The sequence below is a fragment of the Macaca nemestrina genome, chromosome 14 (genome assembly GCF_043159975.1).
Source record: "Macaca nemestrina isolate mMacNem1 chromosome 14, mMacNem.hap1, whole genome shotgun sequence".
NCBI classification, from domain to species: Eukaryota; Metazoa; Chordata; class Mammalia; order Primates; family Cercopithecidae; genus Macaca; species Macaca nemestrina.
The window spans coordinates 52434429-52457050 of NC_092138.1; the positions used below are offsets into that span (position 1 = coordinate 52434429).

A 22622-nucleotide genomic window follows, 5' to 3' on the forward strand; every position below is an offset into this window, starting at 1 on the left:
ATGTGGGGTTAGGTTCCTACGAGCTTGTGGTCATAATGTTTTCATTAACTGATAAATACATAATTTTTATTATGTATGTTTCTGTTTAAAGACACCTTAACTAATACATATTGCTAGTTCATTAACATTGAACTCATAGCCAGTAAGATGCCTTTTCTCCAGAAGGCACACTAAAACTTTCATTTGTTTAGAAGCACTAAAAACCACTTTAGCACTATGCTTGTGGGCCATTTTAAAATGTAAAAAAGCACCTAAATGTGAAAAATATGTCCCTAAATAGACCGCAAAAAAGGTCACTTGTTTTATAGTAGGAGATCTGAAACAAAAGGCAAACTTCACTTTATTTGACCTCAGCTGCGACTCTATCAGCTGACTCAAAATTTTTTTGCTACATTGTGTATATACACGTAAGACCGCAGAAGTGCCATGAGTATTGATTTTAGGGTTACAAATATATTTTAGTAAGTAGATAAATTCACAATTACAGGACCCATGAAAAAATGAAGATCAACTGTACCACCTAGCCCGGTATGCCTGAGCTAATAAAAAAATAAGCAAACAGCAGAACCGGCTATGTAAAAACTTTTTGTATTAGAATTATCTAAAAAACATACAATAAATACATTTCATATTCTAAAAGAAATAAGAATTCTTGAATGAGCATAGATTAGGGAGCTGTAAACATGACCAAGCAGATTTCCTAAAGAACCACTGTAGAAATGAGAAAATATGAAGGTTTTTTAAAAGAAAAGATAAATCAAATGGCAGAGTAGTCAAAATTAAAAAGAGCATCAACAAACTGAAATTGTGGTCTGAGGAAATTATCTAGGGTTAGCCAGAAAAAAAAGGAAAAACATGAGAGAGAGGTTAAAACATATAGATTATAGAGTGAGAAAGATGAACATTTGTCTACTCAAAGTTTAGGATAATAGAAAGAAAGAAAATCAAAAACAAGATATGAATAGCTGAGATTTTTTTCCAGGATTGTTGTAAGACATTAACCACAATCCCAGAAAACCCAATGTGTTTTCATCAGAGTAAATAAAAATAAATCTATACCTAGACACATCACAGTAAACTGACAGACATGAAAGATAAAGAGAACCTACATTGTATACATATTATATTGATAATTGATTTCTTTTTAGCCTAATAGAATAATATCTTACATGTGTTGAGGAAAGATTACTGTCAACATTAGAATCCTATGCCCAGTATATCTCAAAGAATATGAACAAAATTAAGACATTTTATTGAAATACGAAAACTTCTACTTTTGAGTATCTAATAAGTTACATATTCATTAATAACAATTATTAAAAATAAGTTTAAGGCAGAAGAAAAATGATCTCAGATTGAACTTATAAGATGCAAAGGGAAATAGTAAGCAATGATACTGATAAACATTTTGGTGAATCTAAACAAACTGATTGCATAAGACTATAATAATAATATTTTTCATAATTATTATGTGTGAGTGAAAAATTAAAATACCTGACAACAGTGTCATTAAATGGACAAAGGGACAGTCAGCTTTAAAAATTCTAATGCCTTTGTAATTTTATAGGCACTCTGTGGAAAGTAAAGATATAAAATATCTTTATTTAGTATCGAGTTAAGTATACATGGAAAATTACCTAAGGTAAACCCCGAATAACTATAATAGAGAAGATGTCTTCAAAAGTGCAATTTAAAAATTCAAGAGAAGGCAACAAAGAAAAAACAATGACATAAGCCAAAAGCCCAGAATAGAATAGTAGAAATTTGTGCAGATATATTAGTTGCAATGATGGGCCTAAGCTCTCCAATGCAAAAGGTATTTTTCAGACAGTTTAAAAAGGAAATCTGCCAATATACTTTTTACATTAGGTACACTTGAAATATAAAGACCCAAAAATAGATTTTTAAAATAAAATTTGGTATAGCTGTATTAATTTTAGACAAAGAGAACTTAAAATCTATTACTAGATAAGCACAAAACTCATTGGGTTTTATAAATATTTAAACTTGAATTCATATCTAACATGGCTTGAAAACATATGCAAAATCAATTATAAATGGGCAATTCTTCTTTTATTCACAGAGATGTTAAAACACTATATTCAGTAATTGATAGATCAGACTGACAAAAGGATGATAGGTGTATGAGTGTTCATTTTATAACCTTTTCCTTTATTGAAAGCAGAAGTTTAAGAGCATATTTACTAACAAAAATCTCTGAAATATTGACATATGCAGCACATTTCATTAAAAAGCTAGCTGCCAACAATGCAGATATAGTGTCTGGTTGAAACTACGTTCTTCCTTCTACTTGGAATACTTTATCTTTTCCTCTTCACCTAGCTAAATTTTACTCATCTGAGTTCTCAGTTGCCTCAGAGAAACCTTTTTGAGCTCTTGGACTTGGTTTAGTACCCAAGTACTTGCTTTCATTACACCTTGTAATACTCCAATAATGACACTCAGTGAACTTGTAGTTGTTTAATGTATTTTTCCCTGATAAATCAAAAACATGAAGCCAGAAGCACATCATTCTTTTTCTTTCTTCAGTTCTAACACAATGCTAACCTCACCATCTAGTGATGGATTATTAATTGCATATGTAAAGGAGGGAAGAAAAGGAGGGATGTATTCTCTATTAGCTTTGCTGCATGGGGACTCCAGAGAATATCCTCACATTACTTTGAGACCTGTGGGGATTCTAGTGTATTGGAAGAGTAGGAGTGTTGCTGGAAATGAGGATGCCTAATGCTCCTTCAGGAAGCCGACACCAGAGAGAAGAAATGATGCCTGCCATATAATCACAGGACTTACTCAAGAGCCACTATGGGATGCCACTTACAGACTTCCATAAATGATTGGGTTAAGGGAGGCCACTTTGCAGGGGCCAGAGTCCCTGAAATAAATACGAGTATATAAAATAGTAAAAAATAAGGGTTATTACTGTCCCATTCATCCAAATTCTTAAACCCAGGCTGATAGGGCATAAACAAACATAGACTACAATATAAAACACAACAGTGATTTATAATACTCGAGGCATAAGGTATTTGCCATCCAGATTACTACGATTTTTTTTTTCATGACATGAAAAGAGCCTTTGTATATACAGAAACTAACTTCAGAATTGGCTATGTCACAAGTAGTTAGAAAGTAAGGCCACAAACAAACAAACAAACAAAAAATTGCTGAACTTAATAAAAACACAGAAACTACAGAAGATGGGGAGAGGCACATCTGCTCCAGAAGGAATTTTCAATGAACAGCAGGAAAAGGAAAAAAGCTTTACCCTGAAGATTTTTAAGCCTGGCAGAGAATAAACACAACCATTACCCAAGTTCACAGCTGTAACCTTGGGGAGCTGAACTGGAACATGGAACAGTTGCCACCTGCACAGCTGAAGAAAGACTAATAGCAGGAACTTAACATCAGATCGGTGATTTCTTGGCTGCAGAAAAGGTGGCATCTTTCATAAAGCAAGCTGTTTTCCTGCTTTTAGTGACTCCAATTCTACTGAAGATTGTTGTTTTATAATGGAGAAAAACCGTTGCTGGCAACATTGCCTATATACTGATCTGTCATAAAAGACTCTAACAGATGCTTGTGCCCAGTCTCCCCTGTGACAGAACATTCATTGTGGGTAATGTTTGCGGCACATTCTGCCCACGAGAAGCTACCAGTGATGCATTTCTCCCAGACAACAAGCATTTTGTGCCAAATATCCAGCACTTCTCTGAAGATTGTTAATCTACCACCTTTCATAAAGTAAAATTCACATGCAACAGTTTACAGAATAAGGAAGAAAAATGGGAAAATAAATTGTACATTCCTTGTCCTTGGCAAGCAACCAGATTGCAGTATTGCAATTAGAATTTTCCCCAATATTAATTTTTTTTAAGAAAGCAGATAGTTGTCTTGTAGAAGTTCCCATATTCTATTCTTGAAAACTTATTTCCTCATGATTAAGTTATGATTATACATTTTTGGCAAGAAACTATTGGTGAACTGTCTTATATTGCATTGTGTCATGAGAAATATGACATCAGGTTACCCCACTATTGTTGAGGTCACCTTTAATCACTTAAAGTGGGGAGTGCGAGATTTACATATCTCTTCATTGTAAAGATACATTTCTCTTTATAATAAGTAGGTAGGAGGAAGGGTGCCGTGAAAGGCACAATTTAAACAATTGAGTGTTGGGGTTGAGACTGAGGCAGAGAGACAAATTAGGCAATTGTTATAATAATCCATGCAAAAAATTATCAGAGTCTAAAACAGTGGTGCCAAGGTGGAATTGGGCAGAGAGAAAGAATTCCAGAGTTAAAGTGGCTGAATCAACAGGACCTGTAGAGTGACTAGATATATGGGATAAAGCAAGATTTAAAGAATGTGGAAAGGAGTGTAAGCTAAGTACTAGGTTGGGGGTTGCAAGATGAAAATAGCGGATTTCTTTTTGGATCTTCTGAGTGTGAGATTCTCTGAGGAATTTCCAATGTAAATATCAGTTAGATATCTCAAAGTAAAGGTGACTAAAATTTAAGAGGTTACTGTATACACTGTATATTTGCTTAACTTCCTTCTCTATCTTTCCTGATGGATTCCATTTCATGTTAATGGGTGATAATATTTTAATAACAATGCATAAAAGTGATTTAGTCTGTGTTTGTGGCTCATGTTTATATGTATTTAGAAAGTTTATATTAAATAGCTATGAAGAGATCTCACCAATCTTTCCTTTGACGACCCATTGAACCAGCTCTATTTATTATAAAATTACCATTATAATGGAAATAGATTTTCAGTACCTAACGCTTCTTTTAAACTTTAAGTTCAGGGTTACACGGACAGGTTTATTACAGAGGTAAACTTGTGTCTTGGGGGTTAGTTGTACAGGTTATTTTATCACCCGGGTATTAAGCCTAGTACCCGTTAGTTATTTTTCCTCATCCTCTCCCTCCTCCCAATCTCCACCCTCTGCTAGGCCCCAGTGTGTGTTATTCCCCCACTTTGAGTCCATGTATTCTCATCAATTAGCTCCCACATATGAGAACATGCAGTACTTGTTTTTTTGTTCCTGTGATGGTTTGCTAAGGATAATGGCCTCCAACTCCATCTATGTTCCTGCAAAGGGCATGATCTCATTGTTTTTATGGCTGTATAATATTCCATGGTGTATATGTACCACAGTTTCTTCATCCAGTCTATCACTGATGAGTTGATTCCATGCCTTTGCTATTGTGAATAGTGCTGAAATGAACATATGCGTTTATGTTACCTGACACTTTAAATGTTTGTTTGTGTTTCTACCACTTCATTGTCTTCTTAGATAAATCTATGCATACATGTTTATCACATTTTACATAAATAGAAGAATGTGCTATTCTTCTTGATATCTGTAATGCAAGAATCAACAACAAATGGACATGTTATCTATTGTCTTATATCTCTTATTCTGTGGATGTTTCACACAGTTAATTCTAACAAAATGGCAAAACTTCCAAAATATGTGATTCATTTAATGTAAACAAAGCTTGGAAAACACAACTGAGGAAAGAGGTTTGTTTTCTGATGACAGAGGTAGTTCAAACAAGGTGTTAATTATTATAAATTTTGGGACTTAAATTGCAGCCTAATCCATGAGGTATTAAAACTCAGAACTTGTGTACTCAGTAACTTGAAATGGAATAAGGAGGGGTCCTTATGTCTTATTTGTACAATTTTCATCTCAATCATTTTATTCTAGTGTCCTATGGTTTAATATTCACCTAATTTCAGAATTAAGTGTTCTGTGATGTTCAACAAATTTGTAATCTCACTGAAGGTATAAATCTGGAATTTTACTGTTTCTAGAAAAGTTTAATCACACTGTATATGTTGAAGTAGTCTAGAGTACATATTGACCACTTAACATTATCTTATTTAATAGTCATTACAATTTTTTTGAGGTAAGCAGTGTAATCCTATATCAAAGACAAATAGAGACTTAGGAGGTCTCAATAATTTACTGTATAACCAGTCAATCAGTAAAAAACAAACAAAATGAAACAAACCTTGGTAGGTCTGCCTCACTCCCAAGGCTGGACTCTTCCCGTTCTACCAGCTATCTTCAGTATGCCGTGCCTTGAGAAATTTACTTAACTATATCAAATGGGTCCTATGATATGTGTTTGGACACATATCCAATAGCCAACTCCCCTCAGAAATCTCCAAGACAGTCCTACTTGTAGGGTAATGTCATATTCAGTCCCTCACTAATAGTTAATCTCTTAGTCTTATGCTTTGTCATTAATGTTCCCCTGATTTTTACATTCTGCATTAGGCTAAGCATCAAAAGAATATGTAGAGTTTTTAAAAAAATAGAGTTCCTTTCTCACTCCTAAATATTCTTTATCAGTAAGATATTTTTCTTATACTAAAACATACCACACTTGTTTTAATGTAAGGATAATGTCTTGAAGTATTCAGTAATAAAATTACTTAATTTCTCAAATTTTAGCGGTATATTCCTAAATTTGGGCAATATTTGTGCTTCAGGAAGATATACCCTGTTTGGCTCATTATCTGGATTGTATCTTCCTCTTTGTAGTTTTCATCTGTGAAATCTCCAGTTGCAGGGACTGTGCATACTTCTTGTAATCCCCAATGTCTGCTGCTACCATGGAGCCTATGAACTTCCGGTATCAGATGAGTCAGAGGCAGATTAAGACTGAAAGGTAGAGGGTCTTAAAACCAATAGACTAAGATCATAAATTTGATCATTCATCCCCAAGTTTAAGCAACTATCTTAAGTAGCTGGCTTATGCTAGAGTCAATGGGTATAATGTATAACATATTTGGAGTTCATTATTAGTATTTATACAATCCTATAAGAAATAGGAAAGAATGAAAAGAAAAAGAAGACCATATCTATCAATAATTTATTGATGATCTGAACAGAAGTTGATAAAAACTCCACTGTCAGGTGGGAAGAGGTTTGTTAGGAAATTCAGAGAAATGCAGGGGCCTAGTTAAGATGCTTGTGAAGGTATAAATTTTTTTTGGCAAATACACAATTTATAAATGTCAGTTTCACTCTGTATTATCAAGAACATAATCAATATTTTTATTAATATTCATTTAAGTAACACCCTATATTTCTGTATCTTAGTTAAGTTAGAAAAGTGACTTTTTCCTCACATAATCCAGAATAATTTCAGTTTGTAGATGTTAGTAGCTACTAAATTATGTTCTCATTGTAAAATAATAATATATAAGGGGCATGCATGAGAAAAAGTAAAGGAAGAATAAGGAAGCCAGGATAAGAGTTTCTTAAGTTAATTCTCATCATTTTGGTTTGGAATGTAAATATAAATGCTTCAAAATCTGACAGCTACCCTCAGCTCTACGATTAGCCGCTCTGTTTTCCTGCTAAGTCGGCAGATGCTTGTGTCTCAAACATGAGGCTCCTACTTGTAAGAAGTGCCAGAAAAGAGAAAACACTAGGTTGTCCATGTTCCCTAGCTAAACAGAGATTTCATTTTGCTTGTTCCCAGAATGAGGCAAACTGGGAAGAAACTACGGAATAATGGATTGGATTTATGGGCATACATTAGTGGTCTGTAAATCATTATAAATCACTTGTCTCTTCATAAAGCCAATATGTTATGTAGAAATGACCTATGGACAGGGGTTATATAGGAATATCTTTCACATCACCCGCAGTAAGAAAGTCAAGCAGTTGATCTTTCACAATGGCATGTAATTCTGGCTGAAAGAAATGAGGGCCTATTTTTTGCCTCAATATTTTCTTGCAAAGTAGGGACATACCATTCCAATTTGTTGCAGTAGGCAAAATTAAATTGGTAAGAGTTATTTCTTGGACTCTGTTTCTATTTTATCTGCCACTGAATCATTTAATTGTAGAAAGTTTATTTTATACTTAATCAGATTTTAGCTCCTAGATTATTGGGCTTTAAACTTTTAAGAGTTCTTGTTTTTACTCCTTATTAAAAACCTTGGCATGTTACCAGCACACTACATAAAAGAAGGCCACAGCAGCGCTTGCTCTCCCTGGAAAATTATTTGAAGCAAGTGGTAGGCATAATAAAATGTTCCTACAAGCTTAGAAAAGTTTAAACAATACACAGAACAAGTTTATTGTAGGTTTGCTTCCTAGGTTCAAGTTATGGTACCCTCAAACTACAGGCATTCTCTCCACCTTTAAGCATTCATAAATTTCATGAGAAAAACTATACTTCAGTGACTATTGCTCAGTTACCATACAAATAGAGACGATAGGTGCTTTTTCTTCCCATCTGCCATTATGGAATTAGTTAATGAATGCTGTAATACCATAGCATTTAGCAAATTTGAAGGATTTTTTTTTTTCATGTTTACTACAGTTCCCTGTTTTATTCTCCGGGTAGAATCTACTCAGTTACAACTCTTTTAATCCTATTCATTATTGACAACCAGATTTCGGGCTGGCATCATACTCAATGATGCTGTCCCTCCCATTGTTATTACAATGGAAAGCCTGTGGCTAGGTGATAGAGGGAGTCGCCTGTGAAATGTAACCCAGTACAGTACATTTTAGTTTGTTAGATGTGCTGCTTTGGTCTTCTGACAGTTGTTCTGGGAGTAAATAACATCTGCCATACAATTGGCTGGCAAAACTCATTTGTAGTATAATTAAACAGCCATCATTTTGTTAGAGCATAAACATGAAGATAAATAGTCCATGAATTAGCAAGTGCAACATCATTTGACAGCTCACAGCTAGACAGGCATAATATAGATTTTACATATATGCAGAGTGTCCTTGCCAAGACAGCTAACAAAATCAAAAGCACAATCAGTATCAAGAATTTTCAAACTGGAGGTGAGAGTGTTTGGACAGCCTTAGCAATCTCACTTTTGCCATATTTTGAGCCTCTTCCTTGATCTAGCATGGTGACCAGTCCAGGTGGTCTTCTTCACCTTTAAGTTATATTTTAAAGGTTTTCATCTTTGGCAATTTCTTTTCTGGAATTGTCACCACCATTTCTTTGTTAGAGCTAGAACAGAAACCAGAAGTCAACCCTATTTAGGTATTAGCCAAAGGTATTTATCTTCCCCCGAGGTGTCTGGTAAAATAGTTTAATTTATGTAGAAAGGTCAGAAAGGAAGAAAAAACTTGTGGAAATTTATACTTTATTTTTGTGCTCTCTCCCAAATGGCTGAGAGGATTGCCTCTGAATAACAGGTAATTTAATGAAGGTTTTCAATTCACATCAGTTCTGTTTTATAAAGAACTGATTGTACAGTGGAGTAGTGATATCCTTTGCTGCTGTCCTTTCCTCCCTTGGCTCATTGCCTTTGGACTGGTTGGCTGGACATTAGGAGTGCTGCTTTTAGAAGGGCAAATGAATAAAATGGATACAATCTTCAGAGTATGGTTAGGAAGGAATGGTGAAGCCAATTGTCAGTGAATTTTGTATCCATATTGTCTCTACATGATTACTGAGCTCCATTTAAATGTAGATACGGGAATCTTTATTTCACTGTTTCTTAAATGAGAAAAGGATCTATTTTATTCTTAGAATAGAATATAGTCCGTAGTTAATAAAATATATGTTGAGTAAAATAACAAATAAGTAACTTATTTCAAGTTGCTTGAAATACTATTACTGCATTGAAGATGAGACCTATGAAATTTAGTGATTGTTAGCTATTAAATATAACTATTTTATTTCCATTGTTATGCTTTCCATCTTGTGTATCGCTACTGTTGATACTTACTGAGTAAGCACCTCTACTGGATGTGTTATATAAATACTCCATTAATCTCTGCAAACATTTATTGTTTTAATTTTGTTTATGATAAAAATGTTATATTCCCAATTTCCATGATTAGTATTGATCAGATTGAGCTGCTCTATGCTGCAGTAACCAGTAACCTTAAAGATTCAGTGGCTTCATAGTATTAAGTTTATTTTCTGTTTATGATCAGTTTATATTGTAAAACATTTGAGGGTCTGGTCCACATAGACTTTGGGAAAGTGAGCTGAGAATGACAACACCACCTTGGCACTGTATCATCTGGTGCATGAAAACCCCATAACCACAGTTTGCAGGGGAGGAATTTATGCTTTGGCTTCAAAATGGCCCAGGTGACTTCCACTCACAGCCCATTGACCAAAAACCTGCCATACAGCCCTGACTAATTTCAGGGGTGGGGAAGGTGGTGAGGGAACAGATGGAATGTGATGAGCACCACTCCCTCTGATAAGCAAAGTTATGTGCCCTCCAGAACCAGATTAGACGACACAGTTGACATTGCTTAACAAAAATTGAAATTCTAAATCCAGAAATTCACATTGCAGTAGAACTTGAAACACACTGAAAGACACTACAGAAGAAAAATTAACATACATTAACCCAAAGTAGAATTTATCAAGAGCAGGAAGATTGAGTCAACATTTGAAATTGATCAATATAATCTACCAAAGAATAGAATAACATAGAACAATCATATGGCCATACTAATAAATCTGTAAAAAGCTTTTGATAAAATTTTAACAGTACCTTCATGATTAAAAATTGTTAGGTAACAACCCCATCAAAAAGTGGGCAAAGGATACGAACAGACACTTCTCAAAAGGAGACATTTATGTGGCCGAAAAAAAACTGATTAGCACTGGTCATTAGAGAAATGCAAATCAAAACCACAATGAGATACCATCTCACACCAGTTAGAATGGCGATCATTAAAAAGTCAGGAAACAATAGATGCTGGAGAGGATGTGGAGAAATAGGAATGCTTTTACACTGTTGGTGGGAGTGTAAATTAGTTCAACCATTTTGGAAGACAGTGTGGCAATTCCTCAAGGATCTAGAACCACAAATACAATTTGACCCAGCGATCCCATTACTGGCTATATACCCAAAGGATCATAAACCATTCTACTATAAAGACACATGCATACATATGTTTATTGTGGCACTGTTCCCAATAGCAAAGACTTGGAACCAACCCAAATGTCCATCAATGACAGACTGAATAAAGAAAATGTGGCACATATACATCATGGAATACTATGCAGCCATAAAAAGGATGAGTTCATGTCCTTTTCAGGGACATGGATAAAGCTGGAAATCATCATTCTCAGAAAGCTAGCACAGGAACAGAAATCCAAACACCACATGTTCTCGTAAGTGGGAGCTGAACAATGGGAACACATGGACACAGGGAGGGGAACATTACACACCGGACCTGTCGGGGGGTGGGGGGCTAGGGGAGGGATAGCATTAGGAGAAATAGCTAATGTAGAGAACGGGTTGATGGGTGCAGCAAACCACCATGGCACGTGTATACCAATGTAACAAACCTGCACGTTCTGCACATGTATCCCAGAACTTAGAGTATGAGAAAAAAAATTTTTTTTAATTGTTAGCAAACTAAAACTAGAAGGCAACCTCCTCAATTTGATGAAGGGTATCTACAAAAATAAACAGCTGATGTCACATTTAATAATGAAATATTAAATGCTTTAACCCAAGATTGGAAAAAAGATAAATTGCCCTCTTTTACTACTTATATTTAACACTGTGCTATAATAAGGGTCATACTCAGCAGATGGAGGCAGTAAAAAATTACAAAAGAAATACAGTTTGGAAAATAAAAGCAAAAATGTTTTTATTTACAGACAATATGATTGTTTATGTGAAAAATTCTAGATGCTAACAAATCCTAAAACATAAATTTGGTAAGGTCCCAAGATATGAAATCAATGTACAAAAGCCATTTGCATTCCTGCATACTAGCAAAAAATAGTTGGAACATAAAATCTTAAAAATATGCCATCAAGAACATGAAACACTGTGCTTAGGCATAATATTTAAAATATCTATAAAATCTATACAATGAACACTACAATAAAATGTTAAGGGCAATTAAAGATCTAACAATGAGATATACCAAGGTCATGAATTACAAGACTTGATTTTGTGAAGATTTGTCTATCATTGAATTTACCCATAGACTCAAGGCAATTTGACTTGAAATCCTAACATTATTTTGAAAATTGTTTCTAAAATTTATAGAAATACAAAAAACCTAGAATAGCCAAAACAGACTTGAATAACAGAACAAAGTTGCATTATTTTAGCTGCCTAAATTTTAAGTCTGAAGTAACAATACGTGATATACTTGTGAATAGACAAATAGATCAATAGAACAGAACAGAGATTCTGTACATAGGCAAGAAACCAAGGTAATTCAATGGAGAAAGGAGAATAGTTTCAATAACTAGTGTTGGAATAACTGGTATCCATATATAAAGGCCAAAACTGTCTTTCTAAAACAAAACCTAAGAATAGTTTCATGAATTTGGAGTAGGTAAAGACATTTTAGAAAGAATATAAAAAATATAGAAAAGTGATAATATGGATTCCACTCAAAATAAATACTTCTGTTCATCAAACATTTTGTTAAAACAGTGAAAAGGCAAGATACAAGTTTGAAGAAATATTCGCAATATGTATTTTGAAGGATTTGTTATCAATATATGAAAATTACTTTTCTATATCAATAGTGACTTAGATAATCCCAAATAAATTTACAAGAAATTTTGTAAAGGAAGGTATACAAATCCCAGTAAGTTCATAAATATAAATAGTATGAAGAAAATGCAATTTATTCCCTACTACAATATACTTTCCCACACCAAATACAGTGTCTCAGATTCAAAAGACTGACAACCATAAATTATGATTATGGTGTATAACAAACGGGGACCATACTATAATGGTGGTGGTAAGATAAAATAGACCAACCACTCTGGACAATTCTTCATCAGTTTCTCAAGATAAACATACATGTAGATTGTGAGCCAGAAATTTCACATCTTGATATTTATCTGGGAAAAAGGAACACATATGGTGCACAAAAAGAATTATACAAAAATGTTTATCACAACTTTGTATCAATAGTCCATTAGTTATTGCTGAGTAGATTTTCTCCTTAATGAACTTTTGATTGTTGAATTGCAAAAATACTATTTTGAGTGAATGAAGCCAGACAGAATAGAGTACACTCCCTATGACTCCATTCATGTGCAGTTCAAAAGAACGTAAAACATATGTATTGATTGAAATCAGTACAATGGTTGCCTGCCTGTCATATTTTGATTGGGAGTAACTATAGAAGTGAATACATTCTTTAAAGCTCATTGAATTGAACTCTTAAGATCTATGTGTTTCAGTGTATATAAATTTTACCCAAATAAAGAGACTAATTCAGGAAATGTGTATATCTATACCTATGTATCTATACATATCTCAAATACTGTTTGAGTTTATTTTTCTTTTTATTTTAAGCAAAATGTAATAGAATAAATGGTTTGCTGGCAAACAGAAAAACAAAACAAGCAAACAAACAAAACCCCAAAACCTCTCTGGATATTTTGTGAGATTAATGACAAGCACAATAAACTATTAAAACAACAATAGCACATGACATGAAGGTTAAAAGTAATATTACATCACAATCTACTGGTGCAGCTGTCAACATGAGAACCATTTCTTATGTATAGAATGATTTGTGTATCCATTTCCAAAACACTTAGTGAGAAATTGAATGATTAAGATTTTAGAACTGGTGAGTGAAAAAAAGCTATGGCCTAAAAATATATATATATAATTTCTGGTTTAGGGCTTCAATTAAAAAATAAAAAACAAAACAAAAACATGCGAAGTGCTATTCCTCAACATGGCTGTAGAAAAATTTAACTCAAGCAAGTGCAATGAGTGAGATCAGGCAAAACTGCAGTAAATACACACTCACCATAACTATAACTTAGTCCAAAAGGAGTGAACAATCATCTATACAAGGTAAATGAGGTGAAGTGAGAAAGTTGATGACCTGTGTTTTATCATATATATATATATAAAGTATATATATTTTTATATATTTATATTTATATAATATATATGTATATATTTATTATATATAAAGTAAAAAATTTACTTGATATTTTGACAAACCCACCCTTCATTCCTTAGGTTAATATCTGTGTTAATTTTTACATTACTAATCATTGTACTGCTATAGCTAAATCAACTGAATATCAGTTTATGTAGTGTTGCTCAAAAGATGTATAAATAGCAAGCTCTATGATTACCTAAACACAAGCTTTTTAAAATAAAGGAAGAAAGCAACAATGTTCCAAATGAATGGCACAGGGCAAAACACATATAACAAAACATATTTACACAGAGTATCAGGTGCCCTTCAGTTTCTCTTATAAAGACAAAATGCTTGAGGAAGATCTTGAGAAAACCTTCCCTCCCTCTAAACGATTAGCTCCTACATAGTGTCAGATGTTACAATTGATATGAAGGATAAATGCTTTTAGGCAAAAGTTAAAATCTTATCTACAAAGCAATATAGCAAAATCTGTAGTGACTTTTGTAGAAAACTCTCTTCTCTGATGGTAATATTCTTTAGTATATATCCAGGATAGACTAAATTGAAACAATATTTCTGATATAATAGCAATCCTTTCATATACTCTTACTAAATATTACAAAATTCCAAAAAATACATAAATATCCCTTGTACCGTGCATTATGCCCCAGTTTTGGGCTGCCTGATAAAGTCATGGCTACTATTTTAACAATTAAACATTGCACCTCACAAGTTCCGCCATCTATACACATTGAATGCACACAATGGTGAGGGCTCCTGAGAGATGGCAAGCTAACTCTAAATTGAAAAGTTAGTGGTGGAGTGTCTCCAAATTAAAGAGAAGGGAACATAACTTTCAACAGTGAAGTCAAAACTGATATAAATAAGATTGAGGCATTTATTGAAGTCTTAAGCCCTCCCACATACTTCAAGCCTTCACCAAAACATCCAGAATCAAATACTGCTAGAATGGACATCTTTGCCAAATTCTCTGCATATATCAAGAATTCCAGGCCAGAGGCTAATGAAGTACTGGAGAGGGGTCTCCTGAAAACCCTGCAGAAAACTGGATGAATATCTGAATTCTCCTCTCTCTGATGAAATTGATGAAAATACTATGGAGGACGTTAAGTCTTCTAGACGTAAATTTCTAGAAAATGAAATGACATTAGCTGATTGCAACCTGCTGCCAAAACTGCATAGTGTCAAGGTAGTGGCCAAAAAAATATCACAACTTTGATATTCCAGAAGAAATAACCGATACCTAACTAATGCATACAGTAGGGACGAGTTCACCAATACCTGTCCCAGTAATAAAGAGGTTGAAATAGCATATAGTGATGTAGCCAAAAGACTCGCCAAGTAAAGTCGCGTTTATGAAAGAGATGTGTTCATGTCTTGCTCTAAGAATTTGCTTTTCCTAACAGGCTACTCCTCTTCCTATAGAGTAAAAATTGTATTTTGTATGAACATGCAGTTATTGAAGATTAGGATCAAAGATAGACAAGGTATAGTAGTTATCTTAAAATATACACTCTTAAGCAGTATTATTTTAAAATAATTTTATCCCTCTAAATGTTCGAGGAAAGCATGTCTCTTGTGATTTTGATGAAGACAGAATTATTTTACTCTGTAGAAAGACAGATACTACTTTATCAGGGAAGTTAGTCAAATGAAATGGAAATTGGTAAATGGTCAAAAGCTAGCTAGTAAAAAGGATGATCCAACAATATGCTTTAACCCCATTGTATGTTTGTGGAAAGACCATAGCCTAAAATCCTGAGAAATTTGGGACATAAAAGTTTTCATGGTAGACAGTTCATGGATTATATGAATTGACATTATGGAAATAACCTGATTTTATTTTTACAGCTAACAAATCCATTCCCCTTCATTTAAACACCTGTTGTGTTTTACTTCAGTGAAGAGATTGTAGTCTGAATGGAAAGTCTGTTTTCCAAGGGATTCTGAGAAATTTTTGTATTCAAGAGTTGGAAAGCTATCTTCCATTCTAGTTGATAAAACTTCCCTTTTTTGATGTAGTTGCAGATTTTCTATACAGTTCTGTTGTCTTCTTTTACTAGGACTGTTAACTTTTGTGATAAACTTCAAATAAGATTTTATTTCTTGATAATTTTGGCTTTCACAATTTATCTTTAAAGCCTTGGGCAATCTGTATACAATTAAGAGATTTCTGACATTTATTCTTACCCTAAGTGGATCAACTCTAGGATTTAGGCATGTTAACTTACTTCTGCTGTGTTTTGAATCTCTCCAGAGTTGCATGTAGGTAGCTTTTATTTCTGTGCACTTAAACCCATTTAGAAAATATCTACAAAGTAGGCTGGGCGTGGTGGCTCATGCCTGTAATCCCAGCACTTTGGGAGGCCGAGGCAGGTGGATCACGAGGTCAGGAGATCGAGACCATCCTAGCCAAAACGGTGAAACCCTGTCCCTACTAAAAATACAAAAATTAGCCAGGCGTGGTGGCATGCACCTGTAGTTCTAGCTACATAGGAGGCTGAGGCAGGAGAATCGCCTGAACCTGGGAGGCAGAGGCTGCAGTGAGTCAAGATCGTACCATGGCACTACAGCCTGGGTGACAGAGTGAGCCCCTGTCTCAAAAAAAAAAAAAAAAAAAAAAAATCGGCAAAGTAAAAATGGAACGGAAATACAAATGTATTTTTATGAACATTTTGATACAAATTTCATCATTTAATGATTCACCAATTTCTTACATTAATTTGAATTAAGCATTTAATTCAAAGAGATGGGAGCATTCATTGATATATATGGGCTTCTAAAAACTTCATCCTTTATAAATAGACAAGGTTTGGGCTACACAAATTATATTTTTATCATGGAAAAATTTCAACTCCTCAAGTCATAATGTTGAATAGAATTGGAGTATTTTCTTTAGAATTTCTTAAGCAGGCAAATGAAAGCTTATTATAGAATGCATGTATTTTCTTTTCTCTTTGGAACATCAACACCAGTATATTGCTGGCAGCTATTGTATTAAAAAATATATTTTCACTATCATAAAGGATTCTTTTTCCCCCCTCATGAAAATAAATGACAACTTGGGGTAAATATATATATATAATTTCTGAAGTAAAAAAGAAAGATCCTCCTTTCCAAGCAAATATGATCATATTTTATTCTACTTGTGATAAAGGCAGTGAGGCATTTGTTTTGGGGAATGTCCAAAATATCTATGATTTTACTCTTCCAGCCAAAACAATTTTGCTTTTCTGGCATGTATTAATCAATATACAAAACATTTTGAAATTTTAAATATTATTCCACATCACACTAATTTATTCTAGTTCAGAAAGATTTGGAGTGCCAGTATTTCTAGCATAATCATATTTTTAATGAATGAACATAAAGTATTTTTCATAAGAACATAAAATAGCAGAAAACATATTTGTTGAAGAAATAGAAATAAATACTATAAAGTTACCAACAAACAGAAAACAAAATGACATACGTACCAGGAAGTTCTGACTAGTATAGAAGTAATTTAATATTTATATTTGGACATATACTGGATAGACTAATTATTGATAAAGTAGTCATTGCCCATCTGCAAAATCAAACAACCATAAAATAACATTTTGAATTGTCTGCTGTGGGGCTCAATGTCCTTTATGTATCATCCTTTGATTTGACACATTAGAGTATTACCATAGTATAATGAAAAAATCTAAAAGCTTTTGAAGCAAATAACTTTATAACACCGTGTGTTCATGTTTTGGTGTCTGTGTCATCTTGAAATTTATATATATTTCTGAATCTTGTTTTTCTCATGTTTATAACAACTGGGGATAATAAATTTACCTCATTTCAAAACATTTAGCTTTAGTATAAAAATAAAAATAAATTCTCAATATAAAAATACCATGCCTGATACTTAGGCTCTAAAATATTAGACAAATTTCCTGGCATCATAGAGCTTACAAGTAGTTGAGGTAAAGGTGGAGAACAAACACAGGAACTAGTTAGCTAGCTCTTACCTTGAAAATTAAGTGCAGAACTCTGGGATAATGATGCATTCAACAAACAAGTTTTGAAATTGCGGAAAAAGAGAATGGGCAGAATTAAAATGCTCAGCAGAGATAGTCAGGAAGGGCAGGCCAGGGTAGCAGGTCATTGGAGAAAATGGTTGTTAAACACGGAGGTAATACACAGCAATAGAAAATAGTAAAATGGGCCAAAACTAGAAGGGCAGAGGTTGAGGCCAGAAAAACTAGACGTCTTTTATAATTTTGCCTGGGGTTGACTTTGTATCCTGGGTTTCAAAACAAATAATTTCTGTCTATACTACTATACAGATGTAAATGAAATACATACTTACTAAGCCAGTGGTACAGATTGTTCAGCATTGACCTAGTTTATAATTTTGAAAATAGATAAGGTTTTTATAAACATGCAAAAACTGAGTGCTAATTAGTTCTGCTTTCTGACTTTTTGATAATCCAAGGAAGCAGCCTCATTAAGATTGAAGTATCCAGGAAGATGTATTTTCCAAAGGACAAAACCTACTTAGATGGAGAGTAGATTTTAGGCTATCACTTAATTTCCTCCTGTTAATTTTTGGCTAATAATTTTATTTTAAAGAGTGAATTTTACTACTTAAATTATTTGTACTCTACACAAAGATGGACCATAAAACACAATGCCTTATTTAGGCAGACTTCACCATACCAACAGCGTTGTAATTCAGTCCATCCATTTGTAAAGCTGTAACCACTGCTGACAGAATGCGGGGTGGGAGAGGGGAAGAAAGTTAAAGAGTATTCAGATGGTAGAATAATACTAACATAAGTAGTTATAATAGTTACAAATCATTCAACCAACCACTAATGCTATTAGATGGCATGATTTATTGAATATCTACATATGTTGAACATTGTGCTCAGTTCTTCATATTTATATCACACAATTTTCACCATATTTCTGTAAGATAAGCATCATTTCCATTTTGCCCCTCCTGCAGTTAATGCTCAGACAGCATAAACAAAATACCCAGATCCACACAGATGGAGTTTGAATTCAGTTTTTTCTAATTCCAAGCTGAATATTCAAAGGCATCCTTTGATTTTATAATTTAAGATTTCTCCTTTTTCAAAAACCATTTGGTGAGATAGAAAGCATTAGAGATTTAAAAAACTATATTACTCTATGTGGTGGCTCTTTCTTCCGCTTAAAGCCATTCCCTGTAATCCTCAGAGAGATCTAACTCCCCCACTCCAGCATTTCCTGTGTTTCTTTAGTTCCCCATTATTTCCTATTTGTGCAGTAACCCACATCCTCAGGGTGTTATAAAAGGTTGCAAATTAATGAACATGTACTGCCTTTGTTCAGGGATTTTATATTATAAATTTGTTTTTATTTATTCTACACATGGTTGGTTGTAGTTTGTCCTCCAAAATGAAATGAAATTGATATTATTACAGAAGATGACTGAGTCATATTATGATAGAGACTAATTTCTTTGACCTAGTAGACTAAAAGTTTTCTGTAGTCTCTTAATGAGACAACTCCTTTTATAGCATTTGTATCTTTGTGCTTAATTATTCATAGTAGAAATATTTAGAAATTGATACGTCGTTTTACTTCTATGGCATGTCATAAAGCTATTTTTTCAAAAACAATTGTTTTGTTTATAATGTCATGAGTAACAGAATTCTTAAATTGATTTAAAAGATTTAGATCCCCCTCCCAAAATATCAACAAAATCAATTTTCCAAGGTAATAAGAAAATGAATAAAATCCCCAGCAGTAGCAAATAATTGGACAAGGAATAAAATCTGGGTTTGGAGGCAGAGCTGAGGAATACAGCGTGACTTGGTTCACAGAGCTTACCCTCTCCCTTGAAGTTGAATTGATAAGAACAACATCTTGAACCTTCTCAGAAATATTCCAAAACTGCAAGGAAGGGAACAGAATTTATTTTTCTAATTTATCTCTACCCTTGTTTCACCAAAGAGTGATGGAAATCATTACTGTGAAGAAATGCGTGAAACATGGCAAGAAAATAGGGAGAGAAGTAAATATCCAGTGCCCTCCTGTTCCAGGAGAAAAGCCAAACCAATAGTTATCCACCTCCTCCTATCATCGGAATAGGATAAGAGCTCTCTCCTTCCCCAGTGCAGTGAGTATTGGGGTATTTAACAGTACCTCAGAATTGATAGTACATCTCATGTGCAGCACAAAATCTTTAACTCTCAGATAAACATCTACCTGCCTCATGCCCTCAAGCTAGGGGAAAAGGAATGGAAAGCAGCCATATTTGTCTTCAAACTGAAGTTAAAAAAAAAAAAGTCCAAAACAGTCATCAGATGTAGTAGAAAGTCAAGAATGTACTTACATAAAATCAGGAAATATAGCTTTTCACGCATGAGAAAGATGAATGAAAATGCCATAGTCCATATAGAAATGTTATATTAACTAATTATAACAAGAACATTGATAAAGTAAAAGAAAATAAATAAGAAGTTAGGGACATACCATTATAAGAAAAAAAAAAAAACCGAGTCCAGTCTAGAAGAAAATATAACTTAGGCAAAAGGAAAACTCATTTTATATACATTAAAAGTATCATTCAAGAACACTTATTTTCAAGAAAAAGAAAAGATTTGAGGTACATATAAACATATAATTAGATTATAGAGGATTGATTGCCTAAAGAAACAAATATTAGGAAAAATTATTATTAAGGAACTTAACATCAAGAAACTATAAGTTGAATTATTTAGGAAGAAGTTTTGAGATGAGCCTACCTAGTGCATATTTTAAAAACATGAACCTAAAAGAATGCTAATTGAAGATATATTTCAGTATTCCATACTTTGTGTCCCTGGATCGCAATTTACCATAGAAGGAAAATTATAGTTGGTAAAAATGTTAAATAAAATAATAAGTAACCCCTGAAATAATTAATTACTAGATTTTAAAATTTAAAAATCCCACCACCATCCAGAAAAATTTGACAGTGTATGTTGCAAATCACAACATTTTCTCTTTCCATTATTGAATCTTTAAGAAATGTTTTTAAGAAGAATTATTATTCAGATATTCAGGAAGAAAGGTGAACTGAGCTAGGGTGAGAGGTGTTAGAAGTCTAGTCTGTTACCTTCTATTTCTCTACAGCAATATTTTAGACAACGGGTTAAAATCTACAGATTTTAAAAAGAAAATCATGGCCCACTCTTTACAGCCAGTTGAGATATCTGCATATCCGTCTCACTATCTGTATATGCACAAACACACACACACACACACACACACACACACACACACACACACACACACACGACTCCAGGAAAACATCAATGATTTTTTTTTTTTTTCAGTTTCCTGGGTTTGTGATTTGAGGCTGTTTTTATTTACTTCCTTCCTTGTATTTGTCTATCTCATTTACGTCTCTTATCTGTCTACCTTCATTATTAAGAACACTTCATTTTTTGATAAAAACAAATGATGTGACTTCTTTCTCTTAAACAAAAATCTTCACTGTTTGATAGTAAGTGATTTCACTATACTTTTCTATTATAGGGTCCTCTTATAGCATGTTTTGTTAATAAAACAAACCTATTTAAATGTATGTAACATGTCAACTATATTCTTTTAAGGTAGATGGCATTTATTAGTCCTCTTTGTGTTACTTACAATGCCTGGCACATAGATGTACTTGATATATTCTTTTTTAGTAAATAAATACATGAATGAATGAATGAATTGAATGAAAGAAACAATAACAAACTTAAGCAACAATATATACTTTCCCTTTTACTTTGGTCTGTGATACAGGTTTTAACAAAACACAAACTTTAAAATAAAACAAATAATGAAGTTTTGAATTTTAAAAACCGTAACACCAGTCTTTAAGAAACTGATCATCACAAAATTTTCTTCATATTCCTGGGTATACCCATTCAAATATGGAGGCTGAGACAGTATCATTTTCATTCGTCCAAAGATATTTGGCTACAGTTTTATATAACTGCCCTTCTGATAACAGGTTAAAGAATTAGGCCTATCTATCTTTTATGTGTTTATCATACAATATAATATAACTTTATTTTGGCTAATACTAATTTATTGGTTGTCATTTTTCGCAGGCTTTCATGTATTCTAACTTGCACAATTTGTGGTCTTGCAAAAGTTAGCTGTACATGCACATTCTCCTCTAATCAGCACAACGTCATCATGTGTCTTTTCTAGCACTTATACTGAAGAAAAAGGACCTGGTTTGACTACAATAGAGACAATAACAGGGCTCAAAGGTTGAAGACAAAAGATTCTGCAGAAATTAAAGGAAAATCTGCTAAAGAGCATGACAGCTCTTTTTGTTACTTTCTGGGCTGTAATTTTTGAAATCAGTTTTCATTTTGAAAGTTCCTTAATTTTTTCCCACTTCAGTCTAAGATATAGCACACATGAGTATTGAAGACAGACAGCCCCACAAAATGGTTCAATCAGGTGGTATTTGTAATGAAGCTGCAGGCTATTGCTTGGATTTCTTAGTATCCGTCTTCATAATCTTCTATATTTAGCTGCAGAAAACTATTGGTAACAGTTCCCTAAGCTCACTTCACTAAAATGAATGCAACAGATTGTTTTTGGAATTAGATATTCTCTCTGATTCCTAGTTATAAATGACTTGCTTATAGCAAATTTCCAATCC

General features: G+C 33.5%; 2 long non-coding RNA genes and 1 pseudogene across 2 annotated transcripts in view; 2 read left to right on the plus strand and 1 right to left on the minus strand.

The window, feature by feature from the left end:
• Window positions 1-22622, minus strand: part of LOC105498408 (uncharacterized) — an 869015-nt gene that overhangs the window by 134617 nt on the left and 711776 nt on the right. The gene's annotated exons all lie outside the window — the stretch shown is intronic.
• LOC139358146 (uncharacterized) overlaps window positions 1-22622 on the plus strand; it is a 66588-nt gene that overhangs the window by 19004 nt on the left and 24962 nt on the right. The window lies entirely within an intron of this gene.
• Window positions 6643-15293, plus strand: LOC105498404 (chloride intracellular channel protein 4 pseudogene; annotated as a pseudogene).